The sequence below is a fragment of the Passer domesticus genome, chromosome 6 (assembly GCF_036417665.1).
Source record: "Passer domesticus isolate bPasDom1 chromosome 6, bPasDom1.hap1, whole genome shotgun sequence".
Lineage (NCBI taxonomy): Eukaryota > Metazoa > Chordata > Aves > Passeriformes > Passeridae > Passer > Passer domesticus.
This window is the reverse complement of record NC_087479.1, coordinates 31,998,493-32,022,566: the sequence shown is the minus strand read 5'-3', so window position 1 is coordinate 32,022,566 and position 24,074 is coordinate 31,998,493. Positions and strand designations below refer to the sequence as shown.

Sequence of the window (24,074 nt, the reverse complement as noted above, 5' to 3'; positions counted from 1 at the left end):
CTGTAAAGAAACAGCTGGCATACACGTGCGTTTCTCTCCACAGCATGGATCTCAGATGCACAGGGCTGCTCGGAGAGAGGGAATCTCCCCTTTTTGCAGACAACCAGAACTAAGATCTTGAAGTACTTTTTGCTCTGCAGCCCACTTTTCTGGGCTAAGTACCAAGTTTTGTCCCTTCACATTCAAGAAATAGTCTGAAATTATTTTCAATAAGAGAGAATATGATACTTTTAAGGATCCCTTGATATTTCTTTAATTATTAGCTTGTTCTCCATCACTGCAGTGATGTAATAATTAGATTTGTACTTAGTAAGCCAGTCCAAACTTCGTAAAAATTCTGTATTCTTTTGTATTCTACTGATGTCTCCACACCATTTTAGTAGGAAGCATGTATTTTCGAGCCATATTCATTAAAAGAAATCCATCTATGGACCTAAAATCATGCAAAGGAGGTTTTTTGTAGGATAATTTTGTTTTGGTTAAATTTATAATTCAAGCCCACAGAAAGGAATAAATCCAGAGCTATATTAGGATGAGAAATGAATGGGACACCTGAATTCTTTGTTATGTTGACTTGGCAGGGCTCATGGCTGCTACGCTAGAAAAGTAGATCTCACCTGTTCCACAGGTTATTCAGAGAGCAGACACATTTTATTTATTTATGTTCATTATAGTGAGGCCATCTTCTTTTAAAGGTTTCTCGCACCTGGTTTAAAATTTTCAGAAGAAAAGGCTGAGAAGACACGTCAGATGGAACAGAGGTGTTTTCTGTGGATTTTACAGATGAAGAGAGATTCACTCAAAGTCTGCTATATGTCTTCATACATCACATTGTTATGATGGCTTTCAGCAACTGTACCAAAGAGGCTAATTTCATCCAAATTCCAATGCTTGAAAGGCCCAGTTAAACATATTTGGTCCAATGAAAGTGTAATGTGTGCAAGGAATCTTCTCTGGAGTATAACCTGCAGACAATTACCAAAGGAAAATCTAGCCATACCCAGTTTGCCTCAGGGATGATGATTCTTACATATATGCTGAGAAAACATTGCATCCAAGATATTGAAACATGGATTCAGATGATGCCATGTTATTTTTACAAAGCTAATTTTTAAGGTTAAAACAAGATTTTAAAACAAAATACTTCCCTTTGTGTTGAGTTTCCTAAAAGGAATACAAATTCTGAATAGCAGTATACATGGGTGGGACATCCACACTTAATTGAAAGCTGTATGAAACTAATGACACCCATGTGAATAGTCTTCAGCACAGGCAATGAACACTGTAAAATAGTTCAGCAAATGTGTAGAGATACAGGGTGTCCCTTTATTGAATATACAGATTACATTCCTTGGCACTAGACTTAAAGAAGTGGTTATTTCATTCTTATGTATTTTATCCTTCTGGGAGATAAATAGAAATCTACAGCATGCAAGAATAATAAATCTATTGGTGAAAATAAATCTGATGTTTTAAAGCAGTTATAGTTCATTATTGGTTTGAACAAAAGCTGTCTGAAGGTCCTACATCTAGTAGAGTTCTGCCAAATAACACCAATTGTGAAACTTTACCCCAATGGCTTCCAGGCTATTTTCATTTATGTTTCTATAATAAGCCACCTCAAGCAAGACAGAGCCTCTAGTGCACATCCACAGGAGATGACAATCACAGACAATCATAGCTGGGTATTAATCCTTCCTCTGTGTACTTTGTTCATCTGTTCTTATACACCTACCAAGTGACTGAACTTTCGCAAAAGCCAACACTTCACAACATTAGCTAGTAAAATTGTCAGACTTCTTTTAAACTTATTTCAGCCACAAAGGTTTCCTGGAGTGGCACATATTTTTAAAATCCTTTGGGTGAGATCTAAATATGTCTGATGGAACAGTGCAGTAAAAGACAGCACTCCCAAGGAAAGCACAGTGCTGGGAGGGTGTATGCACATACTTGGTACAGCTTCAGCTCCCCACCTTGTTGTGCCTTGGGTTCTTCAGAGTACATCTCTTGGTAATAACAGGAGAATCTAGTGTGGTAAGTATCACTTTATAAATTTAATTGTGTCACTCCCTCAACAGAAGCACAGTATCCAAGTGAGTATACAGGATCTGTGTAGTAGATTTAGTACTCTAATACTGAATTCAGTGGTGATGAAGTCCTTTAGACTGAAAGCATAATATATATATATATACATTTCTTCTCTTTTTCTGAAGGTCCATTTCCCATATGAACATTACCATGTGATGTGGTAATTATTTAGCATGTAATTATACAGTTTGGTTTTTACACAATTAAAATTGATATTTAGATATGTTTCAGAGAAATATTACGACTTTTAAAAATTTCTTGTAATTGGTATGGCTTGTACTTAAAATTTGGTACAGTGTATCTTTTAAGCTTGTACTGATGTGAAAGAAAACTTAGAATAATCTGAAACCACTGGAAATCATGCAAGATATGAAGAATGGGGAACTGTTGAATTGGTTGAGATTGAATGAAGATTTACTCACCCCTTGGACTAAACATTTTTTTCCTGTTTTTTCATCTGTACTTATTTCTGGGACACCCGAAGATGAAAACATCAGAAACCTCTTTTCATTACAACATGAGCTGTTTTTCATTTCCTTACGAAAGCATAACCTGGAAAGAGCAGCTCATTGCCTAAAGCAATATTTTGAGTCAAAGAAATTAATTCAGAGAAAAAAAACCTGTTTCTCATGATAAATGTAGCCACTAAGGACACAAATCTTTGCTACAAGCACCTGAAAGTCTGTTTAAGTGCAATGGGACAGTCACTCCCTGGTGGTGAAGTAGGGGTAGCACACTCAGCAGGTACTGAGTATTCCTTTGCTGGACCTAGTTGACACACTTTTATCGAGTAGGAGATTTATCACAGTGTATATGACTCCTGGAATTATCTCCTGGGATTACAGAGTGTCTGATTTTTCCACCAATGATTAGTAAAATTTGTCTTCTAATTTTGAGTTGCTTGGATATATCCAAGCATATGTATTTTGCAAAATAGAAATTGAAGTGAATAACTAAAGATAAAAAAATGTCTTCACCTCAATATTTTTGCTAGCCATCTACTAAAGGTATAGGTCAGAATTTTAGGATTATGTTTTATTGCAATCAAATTTCAAGCATTGTTCCTGGTTTTGTTTTGTTTCTTCAAAAAGGTGTGTCCAAGTGGAAGTCATAAACAAAGAACATTCCCATTGGTTACCACAAAAATATCACAAGTATATGTCCTGTTCTAATTGCAGGGGAAACAGTCATGATCTCAGATGTTTTATGTGGTAACTGTTGGCAAATGGAAATGTTTAATGTTAACCATAGTATATTTACTTCAAGTCACTTGCTTAAGTATAATGTGTTCTGTGCAGATAAGTTTTGAAGGGAAATTCCAGCTACAAGCTGTTTTAGTATATAATTTAAATGTATTTTCAGTAAATACTATTTTTGCCTTGCAAACAGAGGCAATGTTTTCCTTCCTGTGTTAAAATGATACTTTTTGTTTGATTTTTTAATTATTTGGCTAATGCTGCAAAATCTAACATAAAAGGAAGAGACATTTTCTATATTTAAACAGCATAAAGGAGTCAAATTCCTCAGAGAAATCCAGATTAATGATCTTGTTTTTTAAAATATGTGATATAACATTTTGCTAATAGAATAAATTGTTTAGGTGGTGGGGGCTCTGGGATATATTATTGTTTTGTATATGTCAAGTTATTAACTTGTAAAAGGGAGAGTTACTCTCATCTTAATGAGTTCAGGTCTTTCAAAAGTTTGAGCAATTGCTGCATGATATAATCTATATCTAAACTATAATCTGCATGTTACATTGGAAGGAAAAATTCAATTTACTTATTATTTTGGAAAAAACAGCATGCTAAAAATTTGTTATAGATACACACAGAAATATCTGGCAGATTTAGCAAATTGCGTGTCAATTAGTTGAATGTAGAGTACCTATAAAATTTTTGTTACATATTCATCCAAGCCATTCTATGGAAATGGAGCAAATGCACCACATGGAGCTGATTATTGTCATTCACTAAGAAACAATGTTAAGATGGTCAAAACACTTAAGATCTGGACCAACTTTATAGTAAGACTCCCCTTGACTTCAGTGGGATGAAAATTTCTCCCTACCTCTATATATAATCTACAAGTAGTGTCTTGACAACTGCTCCAAAATAAAACTAGCAAGCTAAAAGTTGCAGCCAAAACCATGGGCAGAATGAAGCATGAAGAATATTGTGTAATTTTCAAATAAACCAGGAGGGGAAGTTTATGAACACAGTTTTTCAATTCAATTTTAGGCAATGTATTGAGGTCAAGACCAATTTATTTTCAAAAACTAACCACCAGATCTTTGTTCCCACTGAAAAAGATATTCACTGTTATCTCTGTATAAGTGCAAACCTGCTTGTAAATTCTTTTCCTGATATGGTCCATTGGAATATTAGTTTATATTTATTTAGAGGAAAGAGTGCTTGATGCTGAATCATCTAAAATTTCCCTTAGCAACATAATGTTCAATGGAAGTCTTTCGTCTATATCCCCATGTATCCCCATTAGAGCTCTCAACTTCTTTTTACCATTCCATGAAGACCCAGGGAGCAGGGTGAAATGTTGCTCATACATACAAACACAACTGACCTCCATAGGTGCAAAGCAGCTGCTGTGAAAAGCTGAACTTTACTTTCCATTAGCTTCTCTGGAGGAAGTGGGGGATATGTGAAGCATTCACTGCACACTGAGACTGATCCCTAACTTCTCTTTAACCTTTCACTTTTTTCCTAACAGTCTTTCAGGAGATGATGAAAACAAGCTGAGAGACAGAGTCTAATAATCACATAAAGTTACATGGAATTTCCTCTTGGGCAACCACAAGGTTATATTATCCAGGGACCTAGCTGTATTTATGGAATATAGGCAACCTATATCTCCTTTCCTTCAAGATTTAAAAATAAACAGTCTTACATAAAAATACACAACTGCCACACTGTGCCTCACACCATTTTAAGACACCTTACCTTGCAGTGTCTGCGGCCAAAGATATTAGTGATGAGGAAGGGTGCCTTCTGTTTCCCTTAATGTACCTCCTCATGCGCTGTCACCTACGGAGCACAGAAGAATTCTGTATGTATGAAGTGTTGAGTGCTGGATTGTGAGACTTTTGGCAACATACAGTGGTGGACGGATCATTTCATAGATTTATTTCATAGAAGAAATTTACAAACTACATAAACTTTTTCATTAACAAGCTCATACTCTTTTTAAAGATAAATGGGAGGTATCTGAATTAATTCTGATACAGGTCAGAAATTACCAGCCAAGACATATGAAATATACAATTTCTGTGGAAAAAAAATAAAAATAAGAGGATTCTGTAAGTCTTCCTTTTCTGGAGGTGAAATGTCTCTAAGGGACTGCCTACTCCATTTTTTTCAGGAGTCAGCAGGTTAAGAGATCATATCAGGACAATTTTGTTAGCATCTGTGAGTAGAAAACTAAAATAGGCTTAACTTCATGAATATGCAATCCAAATGGTCTGAGTTTTAAATATCAGACATAAATAATGGACAAAATCATATTTGGTTACTCACTTCATGAGAATTGCAAACTGTTCACTGACAATATAAAAATGGTTACTACTATAGTGAATCTATGAGTTACTTAAGTCATGACAGTAAACAGTTTGGAAAAAAACCCACTATTACTCCAGATTTCAAAGAGGTGTGATATAAGTGTGGTTTTACAGTTACATATTCATCACTTCATCTGAGTCCTCTTCTGAGACTGGCAGTTCTATTAAACATAATAAATTAAACATAACACTATAAAACATAATAAATGCTTCTAATAATAATAAAAAGAATATCTGCGTCCATTAGGAAATAGGTGATGATTACCTTGCAGTTTAATGGGCTGCTAAACAGTCAAAATACTCAATACTAAATATTTTTTCCCAAATAGATGCCCACCTACAATGGCTAAAGTCTATTTACAGTTCTTAGAATAATTCCAATGCATTCAGTGGTGCAGCATTCCACAATGCCTTGGATGCAACATCTAAAACTACCAGTAAAACTGCAGCAATGAACTTGGGCTTTTTTCTTTCTTGATGTTTACAGAAAACAATGTCCTCATAGTTAAGGGACACAAAGGAAAACCAAAGACTAAATTCAGGCTGCAGTTTTAGCACCACCCTGACAACTATGTGGTTCTTTCAAAACCTTTAACTCACAGGAGGCCACATTATCCTTGGTAAGGTTTTGCTTCCAAGAGGTAAGCAAGAATTTCTGACATTCATTGAAAACTATGCTGACTTTTCCAAAACCAAACATCACCACTTGGTATTCTTAAGCCAAAACAGTAAACCTGAAATATCATGACAGACCTGGGAATGATGAATAATGTGCCTTCAACTCCTATGGCAATTGGGAAGCCGCATCTACATTACCTACTCCTTCCAATAACAGGGCGGGAAGGTGCAGCAGCAGGACTGTTTTACTGGTTTTCCTAGGAGCATTCTCTCACAACAATTACACTGTATTTTCTCCTGCTGGCCACCTTCAGCTGACTTTCTATCAAGCCATGAATCATGGAGTTTTAGTCCAGATTTGAAACAGAACCTGCCCAGAATTTGAATAGGTATAGCTTTACAGTTTGCCGCTTTCAATACTGGTATATGCCTTTTTCTGTATGCATAACTTGCTTCTTTTTGCTAAGTATTTTAATTGAGGGAGCACACAGGAAGATACATTCCATGTCCTGAACTGTTTACAATAAATCTGTATGTAAGTTGCAATGAGTCCACATGAAAGGAAACATAAAGGAAAGAAGTGAGGTGGAGCATAAGAATATACTCATAGTATAAAACATCCCTTCACTGCTCACAATGGTCCTTGGCTTCTCTTAAGATCCTAATAATCACATTTCTATAGCATTCTGCCCATTTTTGCTGCTCTCTGTTCTCCACTCTCTTTTTTTCTATGATTTTGTGCAAAACAAGGTTATTTGTTCGATTCATATTTTGACCATAGATTAACAAAATGTTATTGCTTGACAGAAAGAGTAAATAAAAAGGAATAAAATTGTTTTATCTTTCATCACAAAGACATTCCAAAACAATATTTAAGGGCAGTATCTTAAAGACAGTAACAGATTAAGTAGGTAGAGTCACAGTACCACTGTAGCATTCTTTGTGCTTGCATACAGTATCAAATGTAACAGGGACAGTGTCTGATATCTTGAAAAACAGCCATTGTGATAAGGAAGACAGGGAAATGCAGCAATATACAGTACTTTGCAATTTCTTGATATTTCTACACACAAAGTCTTTAAATCCTGGAGCTGAATATTCACCTGTAAAAGAAGTTTTTGTTCTCTGTCTGTAAAAACAAATAAAATGCACTGAAAACATACGGCTAATCTATTCAGTATGTTTTGAAATGTATTCTTGTTTTAGTTCCTCAGTCATGGTTAGAGGGGTGTCCTTTCAGCCCAAACTTTCCCCTCCAACCAGATGTGCAAACATGTCTCTTAGAAAAGAAAATTGCTGGAATGGAATGGTTTAAAAAGTTTAAAACCCATCAGTTTTCAGTATCTCATCACGTCCCCCGCAATGTCATACATTTTGGGATGTATTTGTGTATACAGGCTGTGTATTTAGTAAACCCCCATCCTCCCACTTTACTGAAATTCCCTTTTAACTAAAGTCTCCAGAACAAATCACTTCCTCAGTTGTTTATAATTTGTCCAAACTTCTTTGCAGTTCCTGCACTAACTTAAGAATTTATGGTGATTTTTGAGCACATGAACAATATTTTCAGTATTGCCTTGAAGTTGTTATAATGAATATAGAAATTAAATAAATGCTGTATAAAGGACAATTTTGGTACTAAAATGAACAGAATAAAGATTACAAGTCTTATTCCAAAGCTCTGAAATCAATGGGAATTTGGCCACTGGAATGGAATGTCCTCTAGGAAGGATGGTTTCAGTGATGGCAGAATAAGGTTGTTTTGTAGATTTCAAGTAACTAATTTTCAAAGTCAATATATTATAAATATAATCTAAATGTCTTCTGTGCATTATAAAAGTCCCTTTTATCAGGGTTCCTTGAAGCTAAACCAGTATCACTGAAGCAGAGGCAAACTCTGGAGGAGATTTAGCAAGAGAATTGTGCAGAAAATAAAAGGTGGTTCACTGAAACATTTAATTATTTTCCTGTTCTTTTATCTGAGCAACATCAACAATGGGTGAGTTCAAAATAGATATTTTCTGTCTGCAGATCCCACCCCCCAAATACTGAAGTCAAACAGCTCCTTTAGACTGCACAAGACCTTCAGATGTGGCCTTTGACCACTAGTTTCTGATCTCCCCTGAAACAAGAAACAAGGATACAAATCAGTTCCAGCAAGATATCATCCATTCTGCATTATTGTGATCTGAAGTGAGAGGGGAACTTGACTTAGCTCATGTATCATTAACAAGTTTTATAATCTCCATGCTATGTTAACTTTCAACTGTGTTATTGAAGGTAAAGGCTCTACCTAAGAAACATCAAGAAATGACATTTTGCAGTCTAAAAACGTCTGAATTCATAGGGCAACCTTAAAAATCTAGGAAATCTACATAAATCACAAACCCAGGACATGGAGATCCTGTGAAATCCAAGTGTTGCAAATTTATTGCAAGGCTGATAAAGACTGTTCACAGATACCATTTCTGTGCTGCACATCCCCCTGATTTCAGTAAGACTATCTCCTGACAGCAAGCAGATTTCATAGAATGCTCTAATTAGTTCTCTAATTAGTGATTTATGCAGTTAATATAATTTATAACTTTATATAAGCATTATAAGTTGTAACACTTTTAATCTTCCTAAAAACATCACTTTTATCAGCTGTAGCAGAATTACTGAAGCAAAACAGATGTGCGTATATAAAGTTTTATAAAACAAGGTTTATATAAAAAAACCAGTTACCTCAGCAGTTTAAACCATGTCTGTTTAAACAGCCTCAGTTTTCTGATTCAAAAGTCCAAAATGCATGTTACCATTAATGTATGATACATAAAATCACTTTTGTGATTTTATGTATCATACATTAATGGTATTACTCAGGACTCAAGAGTAAGCAGAGATGTACCATTAATGCAAATGGCAGGATTACTTATTAGCTGGGATCAGGTACATCCTTTCAGCAAGACTGCATTTCCAGGCATGCAAATTAGGCACCATGTTTAGCTGGTGTTTTCTATTCCTATGGCCTCTTTTTTAACTAGTCCAGCACTAAAATCCAAAGACATTCTCTGCTAGACAGAAGTTATAGAGGCAACATTTCCTTCTGGTGAGGAGCTTCAGGACAGTGTACAGGTAAAATCTCTCACTATTTGAAAGAAACCCATTAAGAAAATAATAATTTTTAATTTATATTTTAAATAATTTTGCATCATTCATCTGTAATTTTGCTACATTTTGTACGTACCTTATTAGAATTTGTAAGGCAAAGTTATGCATGTTTAAAAAGAAACCTGTCATGGCTGGTAAAATGTCCAAAGTAAATATTTTTCCTATATTAGCTACTTTAACAAAGTCAGTGACTTCTGCCTACAGATCTAGGTTAATTATTATCAATAGACTCATGGTGACAGCAATGATTTGGTTACTGGTCTCAAAACAAGGGTACAGGATTTATTCACAGAAATTATCATTTAATTAAACTAATGAATGCATTTATTTCATCATGGAACATACCTTCTGAAGTTTCTCTGGTGATCAGGCTATTCTTTTTGAAAATGGTGAACATTTTAGCATGCAGAAGAGAAATTAGTGTAAATTGCTAGGAGAATTCTAGAATAAAAGCATAATTCCTGTTTTGCTGATCTAAATTTTAATACTCATGCAAATCACCTGTACCTGAATGAGATGATTAGAAGGAGAAAACCACCAACAATCTCAGGGCAAACTTCTTTGTCTCAGACTATCTAATTAAAGATGCAGAACTGAGAAATGACAGCCTCAAATACCTGAAGCATATAGCCTCACCTTGAATATTGTCTGCAGTTTTGGTCACAACAATATAAGAGAGATATTAAACTATTATGGAGAATCCAAGAAGGGACACAAAGATGGTGAAGGTCCATGAGAAGAAGTTGTGTGGGGCGTGGCTGGGGTCACTTGGCCTGTTCAGCCTGGAGAAGATGAGACTGAGGGGAGGCCTCATCACAATCTATAGCTTCCTCATGAGGGCAAGAGGAGGGGCAGGCACTGATCCCTTCACTGTGGCAGCCATTGACAGGACACAAGGGAATGGCCTGAAGTTTTGATGGTGTGGTTTAGGTTGGATAGCAGGAAAAGGTTCTTCACTCAGAGGGTTGTTGGGCACTGGAATGGGCTCCACACAGAAGTGGTCACAGCACCAACCTTACAGAGTTCAAGAAGTGTTTGAACAATGTTCCAGGCCATGGTGTGACTTGGGCTATCCTGTGAGTTGGACTCAATGGCCCTTATGGATGTCTTCCATCTCAGCATAGTCTGTGATTCAGTGATTTATCTTCAGGGACTGGAAGGCAATACATTTTCCAAAACACAACCACAAGACTCAATACTCAAATAATTCCACAACCAAAAAACTAACTCAAACATTTCCTGTGGAATATATTCAGATCATTTATACTACTATAGACCACTCAAAATACTCGAGAGGTCGGGCACAAGCAGCATTAACTGGTTCAGAGCAATTTGATCTGCCTGTAACTACAGCATCACTGACATGCTCCTCACAGCCCCAGCCAAAGGCAGCAGGTAATCCACCTGCTCAGTCCTCAACATGATGAACAGGAGGAACCCACAGCTCAAGAATTAATGAAACCAAATGCAATATCTGTACAAAATGTTCTTACACATAAAACACGCAGATATGGGTGCCTGTTGAAATCAGTGACTCATCTGGATTTCTAATTTGCTGCAAAATATTCTTGGATAATATCACATACTGAGAAAATAAATGATAGATGGGACCACGTGTACTTCTCTGTAAATATGAATCAGGAAATCAGGCCATAGTTGAGGAATTTTTTGGCCAGCAAATCCCAGTTGAAAGAGAAGGAAAGACAGAGGTCATGGTTCTTTCCTAGGTTAAAAAATAAGTAAGTAAATAAATAAATGGCTAGTATTAGGAAAAAGCAATTCTCTGGCTCTTGTACATGGATTGTGTTATCCTCACACATTCCCAAGAATATCAGACTCCATTCATGTTCTGCATTTTTCATGGAGAGGGATGGATGACTTCATAAAATCTTGGCCTTATTTCTTGAGTTCTTCAATTTTCATTGCACTACACTGCAAAAAGGTCACCACAAATGAAAAAAAGGACTCAAGTCACTCACCAGTCAAATTTGTCTTTCTACTTGGCAGAATCCATATCCCCAAGCTGAATCCCTGCATGGAGCCGTGGAAGAAACGGGTGCCTCCAGGTGGCACAGAGGAAGCCATTGTGCTGGGAAGGGTCCCTGTGAGACATCCAGTCCCTCTGCAAAAGGACTGAAGTCCCTGACCCATGTGTCCAGAATGTATTCCAGTACTGACAGAACCAAGAGGGCTCCACAGCAAATGTGGCCACTAGAAATGCTGTACTGGTGGAAACTTAACTGTTGGGGAAATTTATGCTCCTATAATTCTAAGCAGCAGCTGTTTGATAGTTTTCTGACAAAAAGAGGTACCTTACTGCTAAATTTACACTCATACATGTCCTTATGAATCCAGCTCCTGATGGCTAAATTTTCAGCCTTTTGGCCTTCAAGTAATTTAGTATATCAATGGAACTAGTGGAACAATCGTTCTGCAACTAGTGAATTATACATTATACATAAATTCAATTAAACTTAAGCTCCTTTATACCTAACAAGAAGTAGCTGAGTTCTTGAATAACTGACTGAAGTGAACACTTAAACTAATAGTTCGCCCAGTCAATGGGACCATGTGTATATTTTGCTTCACACAATCTACTTTGGGTTCCAAGAAAAGACAAACTGCATGCTAAGAAATCCCTCAATTAGGTTAGTGATAGAGAAAGCAGCGCCAGTGCATTGCTGTAAGCAGCAATGTGTGAATTTTCTATTCAACACAGAAACAGTGGGCTATTTATTCGACTTATGTGCATAATTAGTAGTAAAATTACAGGGTTTTTTCTTTTCTTTTAGCATACAGTAGTTATTCTTTATGGGTCTGGATTCTGAACAAAAATATTTCCTTTAGACTTTGAGTAATGCTTTCTTCAGGTGAGCTCTGGCAAATGCCGTTAAAAAATATAAATCTGGAAACCCAGGAAGCATAGAAAGCGGAAGGAAATTACTTCAGCTTGGCATGAGGTACAATATTACTTTCTTTAAATAAAATGTATCCTCTGTCCTTAGGAACCCCTTACAGGTTAATTTAACATTTCATTATACTCCGTCACTTAGCCTCGGCTTGCCAGAAACACATCAGGCAGCTGATATTACAGTATCTGGAGTTACAAAGGCCTTATGTTTACATACACTATTTTTGACTTCTTTCTGAATGTGTGGTTGATTGGCACCTTTCTGATTTATTCATAAATGATTTTTTAAATTTACTAAACAAAAATAGCACATAGGGGCATGTGCACTACTAACAAAACTGTAGGTAAATTTAGAGGGTATCATACACTTGTCACCAAAACTGCAATTTTACTGTCTGTATCACCAGGTTGGCTACTTTTTTTTTTTTGCAGTCAGAAATTCTTATCTAAGCAAGCAGAAAAAACACAATTTTAGAAAAAAAGCTGCATGCAAACTGAAATGCTTGAAAGAGATGTATGGTTGATACATGTGACATTCTTAAAAGTGCATTTTAATATACAATAGGAGCCATATAGGTAAAAAGTCTAAAAGATATTAGCACTGTTAATGCCATTACTATAACTCTACTTAGAACATACAACTACATGTTGTAGATAATATTTCAGAGAAGATTCTGAATGGGTATAGATCCTTGTAAAATACTGATAAATCTCTTTCATAAATTATCTGATCAAAAAACAAAATGACATCCAGGAAAGCTCAAGAAATAAAAATAATAAGAGTAAGTAATTGCTGAGTGCAAAGATAAAAGACTGCTTACATGGAGTGATCTTCATGGTTTTCTCAACTTACTTTATGGGACCTGGATGTTTTAAACTACAGCCACATGGAAGCACACAGCAATAGTAAGAAGGAATAGCCTCACAGAACAGTGACTGTGACCTGGAACATACACTGAAATGGTTATTTTAGACAGCGTGTCCATGGGGAAAGACAGTCGAGTCTTCTCATGTTAGACATTAGACATCCAAGGAGGGCCTGACAGAACACAGAATATTCCAGGGATACAGCTGTTAGCAGCTCTCAAGCCAAAGCTGTGCTCTTTTTGCATAAATAATGAAATACGCAGCAATAGAGGAATTACTCTAAAGTTTACTAACTAGGATACTTCTTGACTTTTTCAAGTGGATAACTGAGATGGATTTTCATGCTTTGGCACCCCAGAGTTCATGCACTGTGAAAGGCTATGGACAACTCATCTGAGACTAAGTAATCTTAAAAGCATCTCTTTTACAGACCTCTCCTTTACTGGCAATACATCAACACATCAATTTGATATTAAGTAAAATAGATCTACTACTCTTTAAGAAGATTCAGATGTTATATTTAAATTTGGATGGAAACAAATTAACTATTCCCATTTTTCTAATTAGGGTCATGGTCCCTAGTAATATTTCACATGCTTAAGTTTCCTAAGAAGAAAAAGTCACCTTTCTCTGAATTCCTCACTTGTCTATGCCAGTAACTAATCAGTCAAAAACACTCAGGTGTAAAGTTGATCTGACAAACTCTATTGAGAGTGCAATGGTGCAATTTCACTGAATCCTCAGTGGAGGACAGAGTATCGGCTAAACCAAAGGTTTATCAAAACATGGTGATAAATCCCAGATGCAATCTCAGCTTTTCACTCTTTCCATTTTGTTAAGATCTCAAAAACCACTAATGGCATTTTTGTTGGCTGTTTTCTTTTTTCTCTCCATTCCACAAATTCAAAATAAATTGGTCTGGCTTCTGGTACCTGGCACACTGGCACACTTTCTCTTAATACCTGTAAGCCTGTCTGAAAAACAGAACAACATATTTGAGATGGGATGTTTATATGAGCAACATTTAGCCACTGCAGCGAATACAGCCCCACCTTTACAGAAACTCCTGAGCACTGTTCACCTGATGAAAGCATTAACTGTTTTTCTTGATTTACATGGAAGCAGACAGTTCATTAACTGAGCTGAAGCTGAAGAAGTAAATGTAATGCACATGTAGATGTTTTCTTAGCTACTTGATGTCAATGTTACTGCAGATTTCCTAAGTGTAAGAGTACAAAGACAGCAGTGATAAGGCTTTGCAGAATCTCCCAGCAGCTAAAGGAGAGCAACCTGTTGAAAATATTTGTATCAGGGCTACTTAGGTCAAAGAAGTTAAATTTTTGCAACCAAATCTAAGTGATTAATATATAGGATGGTACTAGGTACTGCACACTGGATTGCACTATACAAGTACTTCACAGAAGCAATATTCAATATGGCCAAGGGGTAAATGGAGAGCCTGGCACTCATATAATAATCCTTAAGAAAGCTACACTTTTAAATTTTTTTTTTAGGTTCCGAAGCTTCAAGTAAAATTACGCCTATTTATATAATTAAGGAACCTCCTCTAGGATCAGTCTTTCAAACCTTAAACTTGGATAAGCTCAATTTCTCTGGCCACTGAAAAAAGAGTTCTTCTTACTCAGTTCTTTTTCAGACATTGTTCTTTCCTTAAGAAGGTTTAAAATAATAGTCTCATGAATATACAAAAAAGGTGTTCACAGTATGAAAAAAATATTTTGACCACAAAATTAAAATAGATATTTAATGAGCAATACGGATAATGTTTCATACTCATCAGTTTTTCAATGTCAAAGCTACTTTCTGCTGTCTTTCACTCAGAATCCTAATTAAAATTACACCTCAACATTGTTTCTCAGCTAGAAAGCTCAATAGTAGCTCCCTATTACAGTTGTTTTTCTTGGCTTGTTTTCAAATCCTCACCACAGTCATAACAGCTACAGATTAATCAACCTGCTTTTCCTCAGTTCATTAATTTAACTGCTATGCTCATACAATCTGTCTGTGTGGAATCTGAGGGTGTTTTATTCCTATTGCAAAAGATCCTGTAATTCGACCCTTACTTCAGTTAAGAGTAGGAGTCTTCACAGGCTGTCTATAACAGAATGCGTCAATTATCACTTAACTTCTGCTTCTTACACTCTTGCAGTCTTTGTGACATTATTTTTTTCTTTCCTAATGAAAAATACGTCTCATCTGGACACTAAAAATACCCACTTTCTTTATTCTCCTCCTTGGCATCTATCTAAATGTCTTTCTGTCTGTCTCCTAGATCTGTATTATGTTTATCTTAGATTTTTAAATCAATTTTCCCCACTATTGTAATTTATTGATTTAGAAGAAAATAAAGTGAACAAGAAATTAAGTGAAAAAGGCAACATGCATGGTATTTGTGTATGCTTATGTATATTTAGTATTAATCATGCACTAAATATATGAACTAAAATCAATGGCTTTTCCTTCTGTCTGGAGCCTTATATGCTTGTTTTCTTATAAAGCTGGACAGTGAAAGAGAATTTGGCTTGCAAAATTCATCACTTTGCAGAACAATTTCTGTCTATGAATATCCAGCATTAATAAAATAAAAATCAGAATGTGTAGATGGTTAAAGAAGGAGATAGCAATCTTGAGAAAACACAGAACAGAGCATGTCTGTGATTCTGGTAGGCAATGTATACCCAAAGGCCTTGTTTTCCCACTGTAGAGACAAGCAATTTTTCAAAAGTCAATGTTGGTTATTCATTTCCAGTGACAGGAGAATACAGCGCCCATGTAAAAAACAATTTAGACCCCCAATTTCAATTCCCAAATTGACTATTCAGCTGTAGCCTTGTAACCACATTTCAAATTTTACATTCACTACATTTAGTCAGTGGTCTAATGGTCATAATAGGCTACTGTGCGGGCCTGTGTGAGAAGCCACATGCTCAAATGCTGACAAATGCTCATCCAGTCCTGGATGCTCAGTATAAGAATTTTACATTAACAAATTCCAAGGAAAAAAATTTCATTTTCCAGTGTTCATACATTGTAACTGTGCTATGTCTTTTAGCACACTGGAGACTCTTTCATTTCTGGATGACAGCTTATTCAGGGTCTAACCTATGCAGATATGTGCCTTGATTTTAGAAAAATAAGTTAATGCATATAGTAAGGTGATTAATCTTTCCATAAATTATTATTATAGTTATGAGTTATTCCAGGCAGTAGTAAGAAATACCCATATCTTCACCTTCACATTCCAGCTTGAATTTTTAAGCACATTTTTAATGACCTGTTTTAATGTGTCATGGAATCTTTTGTACCTGAGATCTGTAAGGTGAAGCCAAAAATATCTTTGTAACTCAGGCTATAGTGATTATTATATTTTGATACTGTGTCTCACAATATTCTTCTGGATAAAATGTCCAGCCCACAACTGGATAACCACATCCTATGGTGGGTGAACAACTGCCTCATAGGGTGGGCACAAATGGTTGTAGTGAATAGGGTCTGATGATTAGTCACTAGTAGGGTTCCCAGGGCTCCTTCCTCATCTCTGTTCTTGTCAATGTCTTCATAAATCACTTGGATGCAGAACATGAAGTTGTATTAGGTAAACTTGATGATGATACTAAACTGGGAGGAGCTGTTGACTCCCTCAAAGTCAGGGAGGCCCTGCAGAAAAATCTTGACAAATCAGAGGGCTGTGCAATCATCAACCACATGAACAGAAACAAGGGAAAGTACTGGATTCCACACCTGGGGTGGGGCAACCCTGGATGTATGGACAGAATGGGAATGAGAGGCTGGGAAGCAGTGCCACAGACAGGGACCTGGTGGTCCTGGTTGACGGCAAGTTGAACAGGAGTCAGCAGTGCCCTGGTAGCCAGGAGGGCCACCTGTGTCCTGAGGTGCATCAGGCACTCCATCACAGCTGGGCAGGAGAGGGGATTGTCCTGCTCTTCTCTGAGCTGGGGCAGCCTCACCTCGAGTGCTGGGGGCAGTTCTGAGAGCCACAGCATAACAAAAATATAAAGTGCTAGAGAGTATCCAATGGAGGGCAATAAAGATGGGGAAGGGTCTAGAGGGAAAGCCATATGTGGAGCAGCTGAGGTCACTTGGTCTGTTCATCCAGGAGGAGACTGAGGGAAGACCTCATGGCTGTCTCCAGCTTACTCATGAGGGGAAACAGAGGGGCAGACACCAATCTCTTCTCTGTGGTGACAGATGAACGGCAGGAAGCCATGTCAGGGGTGGGAGGCAGGTCTAATATGGATGGATCAGAGCTACTACATGTGGACAGCAGACATACTCTGCAGGTGCGTAGAGGGTTCCTAGGTTGCATGAACATTTGCTGAAGAATCTCTCTGGGCCATGTCCCATGGCATTGCAGAAGCCATCAATGAATGTCTTACATTGTTTGACAAGGCCAATACTTAGTCTTTGTGTATAGGTGCTGACCAAAGCAGCCTTCTGTTTCTCAGCATAAGAGATCTAAACACAGGGAACTCTGGCATTTCTCTAGCGTAGAGAAGATAATGTACCTCTTCAAGAAGAGATACAAGGACTTTCTCCAAGGTCATTCAGTCTAGAGTAAAAGAAAACAAAAAAAATTGCTACAATTCTGTGAAAATGTGAAAAATATTAAATCTATTATTCTGAGTGTTAATGTATTTGCAAAGCCAGTTAAGTCTCTTCCACGTTGCTCCTCCATATCTTATTATATGTCTACCTAGATAGACAACTTCTTTCAAAACACTTAGGAAGCCCTAAAAATGCAGGTGAGGCTGCCAAAAGTGTGCTTTTGTAATGTTTATAGCCTTCAGTTTGCAGCTGGAGTCCTTTCTGGCAACTGAAACGGAAATTATCTCATTATCACAATGTAAGTATGGATTACTAGTCTCAATATGTTTCTGATAGATGCTGAAATGCTCAGACAAACCAAAACTGAAATTCTTTGTCCATGCCTGGAAATATTTTTTTTTTTAACCTGGGAGTTTAGGAAATTTTATGGGTAGCTTTAGAACTATATAAGCAGTGACTAAGTGAAGACCTGGAAAACACTTTCTTGAATTTAATTCTTAATATCTTCTTAAACTCCATCCCCAGTGCCTAAGCTTTTGTATTTACTAAAATATACTGTGATTAAAGACAACATTAAGAATGCAAGATTAATCACAGTAAAGTATTGTAAGGGAAAAAAGTGGGAAGACTTGACCATTTTTAAAGCAGAATTTGGTCAAAATCAGTTGTCAGATAGCTACAGATTTAGGTCACTGGAATCTAAATCCTTTTTTGAAACTGAAGGGCCTATGCCTAATACTATCTTCTGTGTTTTGGTCTGTCATTTCAATGATTTACAGTGATACTCAATATATTATTGCAAATTAGTAGGACAATCAAATGAACACACACATCCCACTGCCTTCTTTTCTTAGCCTACAGTTTTCTACAGTGTCACTTGTTTTTGCTCAGAAGAAACCAAAGTATGCCTGGAATTGTAATTTGGAAAAAAAATGTAGATTTGTGGTAGCAGTGGCATTGACTACCTGCCATGAAGCTTTTTAATGAGCTTCACCATCTCCATATCAAGTTCAGCAACGAATGCAATTTGATCCCAAAAGAGCTTTTTTCAGAAACCATGTAGCCTTTAAAGGACCACATATAATATATTAACTCTATTTTGATGGAAAACAAATCTGCTAGATACTTAACAGACTTTATCCTGAAGTAAAAGCTGGTACATGATGTTGTTCTTGGCAAAATAGCCTCAGCCTCCTCAGAAGCTGTGATTTTCTATTACCACCCTTTTTCAATAATAATGAACACAGGGTAATCAAAAATGTTATATGCAGAAGAACACAGTATATGCAGGGGTTTTGTTTTACTTCTCATGCATGAGGACCCTGTTGCTACAAATCAAATCAACACCACTTAAATTTATGGAACTATCCCTATTTATAGGAATTCAGGTCTTGCATTCTGCTTTCTAGAACTAGAGGCAATTGTGACTGGTTATGGCACGCGCTGTATTCTATCTTTTTGAATAAGACATTTGCTCAGGTTTGCTCCTGTGATGACTTATGCTTTTACCAAAGGATGAGCCATCATTAACAATATTGAAACTAAGTAACATAAACTGAACATTTTTACATTCCAAAGACGGAGTAACAGAGAGTCAGGACTGAAAAGTAACAGGAAAAAACCCAAGCCATATAAGCAGAAGAGAGATCTAGATTTCCAGCATCAACATTTCAAAGTTTAGAGGCATTTATATTGTTTGGTTTTTTTTTTTCACAGACAGAGGTTATTTGAAAAATGTGGCCATGCATCCAGTTAGATCATTATCTCCACCCACTTCCTTCTCCATAGAGCTTGGGATAGTCAGGTCCAGGCTCAGGGACATCTTTGACAGTAGAACCTGTCATCTTGGAAAGGTGTATTCTTACAGAATACATTAAATATACTTCATTAAGAAAGATTCAGATAGAAATTAATAATGACAGAAAAAATAATATTTTTTGGTTTTCTTGCTTGGGGCATGGGAGAGAGCAATTAATGCAGTAGTTTCCACTGATCCTTTTTACAATTCATTTGCTTCTCTCTAGGATGTTTCTTAATAAAAGACCAGATTGTTATTGCATGGAATAAGCAGCTGGAGAAAGGTAACTTGCCATTCCCATTTTTCAATAAGGAGAGCTGTCTGTATGTAGGATCCCATGCCACTATAGCACTGTAATTATTCGGTGAGCTGCTGAGTTCAGGGAGAGTCTCGCTGTGAATGTTTCCATGACAATCATTATGGTGCAGGACTCTGACATTTCAAGCTGAGTTATAACTATGCACAGACCAGCTATGACCAACTGTGCATGTAGAGACAGGCAAAGCTGGAATGTCCACTGGACTTTGGAATATTGCAAATCCTTATTTCTTCTATAGCTGAATATCCAACTGTAAGTTTTGATCACTCAATATTATGGTTTTTTTGGTGTAATTAGGTCTTGTTCTTCCACAAAGCAACTTGCGTCCCTCATGCAGCAAGTGGACTGCAGGCAGACATAAACAGTATGAAGGCCTTCACATACTGTGGTCTCATCTTTTCTCCTCCTCTTCCCTATATTTCTATAATTACTATAAAAACTATAATTCCTGGTTTCTTTTCCCTCAGATACAGATGAATAAAAATAAAGCAAGTTTTATTGGACAGTGACCATTGCACCCTTGAACTTAATTTTCTTTTCTTCAAGTCAACCAAATGGAGAATTACACTGTAAGGGGAATCAGGTCAAAGAAGATAATTTCTCACCACAAATATTTTTAAAGCAAAACATAAATACTGAACTAGCAAAACATAAATACTGAAATAAAATTTGCCTTTCAGACACACATTTTTAACGAGTCCATCAGTTGGACAAGGGGCAACAAATTTAAACACTGCAAGTTCCATCTGAATATGAGGAAAACTTTTCTTTAAGGGTGACAGAGCAGTGGAATAGGCTTCCTGGAGAGGTTGTTGAGACTTTCTCTGGAGATATGCAACACCTATCTATGTGATCCTGTGCAAGCTACTTTGGGTGACTTTGCCTTAGCAGGAGGGTTGGACTGGATGTTCTCCAGAGGTACCTTCCATCCTCAAACATTCTGTAACTGTGTCATTCTGCGATTCTGAATTGTACACACACCCCTCTTCCTTCACTCCATGCATCTCTCATTCTTGGATCTTGTCACACCCAGCTTCCATTCTGAGCTTTTCTTTTTCTACTCTCATGTTGTCCCTGCTGGCTTCCATCCAAAACGTTCCTTTTCCCCTTTATTTTTTAGGTGTCTCAAGCTCTCTCTCTGCTCATGCAACCAAAACCTTTCACATATTTTTGTTGATTTACAGAGGCCACCTCAGGTCACTACCTCTTATGCCTATGCAAACATTTCTCTTTCTTGCACCCCCATTTTGAGTGTAGGTCTCTACATATTCCCCAAGGGCCACTGGTGTGTCTGGAGAGGTCCAAACTGACAGAAGAGATCCCAGAAAAGCACTTACTCTCAGGTTTAAGTCTCTAGCAAACACCTCACTGTATTTCTGAAGTTTAGTTTCTACATGGAATTTATAATAACAGGAAAGAGAAATATACAGGCTTTCAGTACTTGGAATGGCAATATGTCATGTGGCTAGGAAAGGTATGTCTGGGAGTATCATATAGCTGTTACTCAGCCTGGAGACAGAGGAGCTTTGTGTGGTGTGCTGAGGCTTCTTGAGCAAGCCAGACCAAAATACAAACACATGGCTGAGGCTGCTCTGGCTCAGACTGACACAGACAAGTTTCACACCCAAAAATAAGTAGCTATTTTTTTATTATGACAACAAAAATTTGTAAAGGTAAAAAATTGACCTATCTGACTCCATTTCCACAACAGGGCAACCTCTCTCTCCCTGCAACCCTCATTCAGGCAAGGACCAGAACAGTTTCATTTCAAAGCACATTAAAGAGGAAACTTATGCATCATGCTCCGTTAAGTAGAGGACAATTGCTCTCTCTGGAGACCTCACAAGGGAAAAGCTTACTTCTTTATTGTGAAAATCAGCCATTTTGAATTACTCAAGAAAATTCCATCTTTTATTAGCTTTCTAGTCATGAATAATTAGATTAAAAGTTGCAACCACTCAGATTTCCAGCAGTAGCATAGGAATTAAAATCTTTTGAAAAAGTAAAAAAAGTTTGTTTCTTAGAGGTTTTTTTTTTTTTTTTGATACATCAGATTCCAATGTTCTAAAATATATAAAAGGGAAGTGGAATTTTTCTCTTTGAAACTGTAAGTTTTGGAGGGCCCATTTAGAGTAGGATACTCCAGGGTTTGTTCATGCATTAAAAAAATAAGCACAATCTGTAAGGGTGGGGAAGAAGTGGTTGTTGATTACCTACATGTTTAATACAGATCATTCAATATTGTCATTGAATGGGAACAGATCTCAATCATAAGGACTAACACAGGACTTCCAGTAAGTTTCCTTAGTAGGAATTAGACATTTTCAAAGCCAACTTGGCAAGAGTGTACTTATTTGGTGAAATTTACGGTCAGGAAAACAGCACTCTAGAGGAAGGAAACAGGCCTGTTTCTTCTTTCCATGCGGTACAGAAGAACCCCACAAGTCATCAGTGGCATAGGTCCCTTTGATGTAGGTTTAGGCATAAACAGTTGCACTTGGATATACAAGGAGCATATAAAACATATTTCTGGCAGCAGAAAACACAGTGTCTTACAGAAATTACACATACATCAAAGAGTTTGAGAAAGAGATATTCGTGACAATGAGAATGGATCATGCCACATACGATAAAGCTAAAGCAAAAAAAGTGTGCCACACACAGTGAAATTGGATATTCCACAAAACAGTTACTCCTGATCCAAGTCAATGTATACTAGAAGCTTAATTTTGTTACTGGCATACTACTGACTACATTACATTGTAGGACTCTAGAGTGATTTCTCCAGTGTGTTGTAATGTAGGTTAACTACTTACAAATGGCAAAGCAACTGCAGAAGTAAAGCTCAGTGGGCTCAAAATTTCTTAGGGAAATTTCACTGTTCTGGAAACAGCGTTCAAGAATTCTCTGAATTCAGGCTCTACTCAAGGACAAACAATTACCAAACCATCTGGTCATCAACCAGAACAGTATATGCAATAACATTTACTGAGCACAACAGCAGTGGAGATCAGCAACCCCTACTTCCATTCCCTTAGGAAATTCATGTTTTCCAGATATTGTGTCTACACAGTTCTCATTTTATAAAAGGTATTTTCTTTCTTTTGCTTCTTCTTGGTGCATGGAGTTACCTTGCCACTCATTCTAGCCTTTCAGAGGCTGCTCAAACTCAGGATGTATTATGACTCTTGTTAGAATACCCAATTATTCCTCCCTTCACAAAAAGGAAATTAACACCTTCATTAAGTCTATTTTCTGAGAAAATCAAAATATACTGGAGGAGTTGCAAGTAGGTTCTATGGGGCACACAGCTATGGAAAACAATAAAATGTAAACAAAAATATGTAAACAAAAAACCATCCACCAAGACCTGGTTGATTTGAAATGTTAGGAAGATCAGATTTTCTGTTTCTTGTCCAGAAATCCTCTGCTTTAGTCAAGTTTGCACCAATTACAGTCTTTCAAAATTCATCCTCTGTTGCATTGCTGCAGAGCCACTAAATTGGTTCAAATATAATAGTGACCTTGTGAGCATAGATGTGAAAAGAAATTAGCTTGCTATCATTCACTAATTTGATAGTGGTCAACCAGCAATATTACCTATAACTACTGTTTAATATATAAGATCAAAGTTCTGAACAAGAACCTGGGAAGTCAATGTCCTGATATTTTTTGCATAAGCATTTGGTATTCTCTTTCTGGAAATGGTATACAAGTTGTTTTGTCTAAGACATTTTGTCTAAGACTTTTGTTATTACTGTATTATTATTTCCCTCTATTGGCATGCTGCTAATAAATTATCCTTTGTTCTATTTTTCTCTTGAATAACCCCAAGATATCTCTTAAATCACATAAACACACATTTCAAGAGGAATGTAATCCATTACTAAACTGTAAATGCATCTAAATATTTTCAAGAAAAATAAATTTTTATGGAGAAAAAAATGTCATAACATATGAAAGACCCCTGAAACATCTTTAGCCTTATTCTTTTGAGAAAACAGTTTGCGGCCATCTCAGTTTCTTGCAGACCCAAAGTTACAGCGAGTCTTCCATTTATGTAAAATAATAACAATTTCAGTATTGACTCCCGCTCAGCTCACACAACATCCAACTGTGGTGATGTAACATTTTTAAGGGCTGAAGCAAGTACTGCTGGATC

At 36.8% G+C, this 24,074-nt stretch overlaps 2 long non-coding RNA genes across 4 annotated transcripts in view; one reads left to right on the top strand and one right to left on the bottom strand.

The window, feature by feature from the left end:
- LOC135303024 (uncharacterized) overlaps window positions 1-24,074 on the bottom strand; it is a 313,352-nt gene that overhangs the window by 259,915 nt on the left and 29,363 nt on the right. For all 3 annotated transcript variants that reach the window (XR_010364564.1, XR_010364563.1, XR_010364562.1), the window contains exon 2: window positions 5,046-5,129. This is a non-coding gene — a long non-coding RNA (uncharacterized LOC135303024). The remainder of the gene's footprint in view (window positions 1-5,045; window positions 5,130-24,074) is intronic.
- LOC135301966 (uncharacterized) lies at window positions 16,306-17,483 on the top strand. Its single transcript, XR_010363695.1, has 3 exons — window positions 16,306-16,384; window positions 16,641-16,667; window positions 17,439-17,483. It is a non-coding gene; the product is annotated as an uncharacterized LOC135301966 (long non-coding RNA).